Genomic DNA, 2,690 nt, shown 5'->3' with positions numbered 1-2,690 from the left:
GTCATGGGTTGAGCATATTAGTGAGTGAAATAAGAAACTGCCACTAGCATATAATGCAATGCGCTTTGTGTATACAAATGGAGCATAAGGCATTCAGACAATGTTGAACATTGTAATTTCACTTGCCTTCTTAGCAGCAGTCAAAATAGCGTAACAGTTAGAAGTGTCGACTGTAGGTGGTCGAGTTTCAATCCTGGCTTGAGGCTGTTGTGAAGATGAGCACAAATTTAACTATGTTCAAAGCACTCTATCCAAATCAACGGCCTATACTGATACAGAAAACAGTCTTTCTATGGATTAAGCAACATTGTGCAGGGCTAGTATCAGACGGGTGACCATTTAAGAAATTCTAAGTGCTGTATGTGCTCTCCGCATACTTGGCATTTGCTCTGACTGAGAATAAGTGTGGTTGAGGATATGCAACTCTTGCCACATGCAGGCACCCTTACAGTGGGAATCCAAAGTCTGTCAAGGAAGCTACCATATATATATATATATATATATATATATATATATATATATATATATATATATATATATATATATATATATATATATAGGCAAAGCAGCTACTGCCGTGACCCACCTAACCAAGACAGTGTATACACTCAACAAAAAGATAACAAAAAGATGAAAGTATACCAGAGTCCACATGCTGAGAACTCTTCTTTATGGTAGTGAATCCAAAAACTGAGTGCCTTCCACTTGCACCGTCTCTGACCTCTCTTAGGCACCCCATGGTAAGATCGGGTCATAAATGCAAATGTCTTGTCCCAGGCCATCATACCCAGCATGTTTTGTATTCTCACTCAGAGACGCTTGTGCTGGCTCGGTCAAATAGCAAAAGACATCCTATATGCTATGCTCGCTTCTGATAATCGAACGACCAACTCTAAACTAGAAGGACACTTGCAACAGAGATCTGAAGATTATGGCATTCAGAGATATCCGGTTGCACAGCCTGGTGAGCAAACGTCAAGTACAACATCTAATTAGCAGAAGAAGAGAGAAAGACAATGGGAAGAAAACAGAACCCACAGGATCGAAAAAAAATAATAAAATTATTTTATCATTATATTCGACAGAAACACTAGAGGATGACCTCAAATCTGTAGTGGAATGGGGACAAAAATGGATGGTCACATTCAATGCTGCCAAGACTAAGCTTGTTTCCTTCAATAACTACAAGAACCCTTCTCTACCACCAATAGCAATGGCCAAGAACACATTGCCTGAAAGTACTTCTTTTAACGTTTACAGGGAACATGAACTGAAATATATACATTGAGAGCATTACCAAGGCTGCTGCAGAGAAGGTGGAATCTCTCTACTGTGCTAGAAAATTACTTATGCCTGAAAGTATCCTGTACCTCTATAAGGCCACCATTCGCCCATGTATGGAGTATTGCTGTCACATTTGGGCTGCTTGTCTCTCATTCCTGGAGAGGGTTCAAAAGAGAGTCGCCAACCTGGTAGGTCCTGAACTATCAGCTAGGCTTCAGCGTCTGTCCCATCGACGAAATGTTGCATCCTTCTGCCTGTTCTACAAATACTTTAATGGTGAATGCTCTGACGAACGACAAACACTTGTACCTCCTCGATGTGACTACGCTCAACAAACCCGACAAGTAACTAAGTCCCACCCCTTTACAGTACAGATCCCTAAGTGTAAGAAAGCTTTTTAGTCCAAGTCTTTGGAACTCCCTTCCGGGATTCTGCTTTCCCAACTGTACTGATATGCAGAAGTTCAAGTGTAATGTGAACAAACATCTTTCTACTCATCTCCCTTCATAATGCCCCCGCAAATTATGTACCCAATAGTAACCCCCTACTTCAAAGTGGAACTGTGCCTTGTTTTGGGTGAAAATTGAATTTTAAAAAAACCAAAAAAACTTCAAGGTTTTTCAAAAATTTTCATTTATATATATATATATATATATATATATATATATATATATATATATATATATATATATATATAAATGAAAAAATTTGAAAAATCTTTAAGTGTCGAATATAATGATAAATTACTTTTATTATATATATATATATATATATATATATATATATATATATATATATATACTTATTATTTATATATATATGATGGGCTCTCCCATTGATTTCGATGTATGAGGTTTCGCTACAACAACTAAGTGGCTCGGAAATCCACACAAATGATTTGTTTATAGTGGTGAAGGCTTTGTGTTGAACCAATCACAATTTCTGGCATTACTGCTAACCTTCGTAGCTGCAGATGACTGCCGCAAGATAGAGTATACAGTAGACTACAGGTTTTTACATCAGAGTTTTCTTCTCCCATGTGCATGTCTTAACAAAGACTGGAGGTTCATCTCTCCCAGTGAATTAATGCACCCCCAGATACCAACATGGAAATGTCTATGAATCGGCACGGTACATAAAGCGTCTAACCTTCCCAATATGGTCACCCATCTAGTACTGCCAGGCTCAACGTTGCTTAACTTCTGTGATCTGGCGAGAACCCGTGTGTCAATGTGATTGCGGCATATATATATATATATATATATATATATATATATATATATATATATATATATATATATATATATATGATTGTGGCGTATATATATATATATATATACGCCACAATCACATTGACACACGATGCAATTAAAATTAAGGTTGTTATTTAGAACGCAATTGAACCA

Source organism: Euprymna scolopes, chromosome 16 (genome assembly GCF_053919585.1).
Source record: "Euprymna scolopes isolate OS-2025 chromosome 16, ASM5391958v1, whole genome shotgun sequence".
In the NCBI taxonomy this organism is placed as follows: Eukaryota; Metazoa; Mollusca; class Cephalopoda; order Sepiida; family Sepiolidae; genus Euprymna; species Euprymna scolopes.
This window is presented reverse-complemented; position numbering follows the sequence as displayed.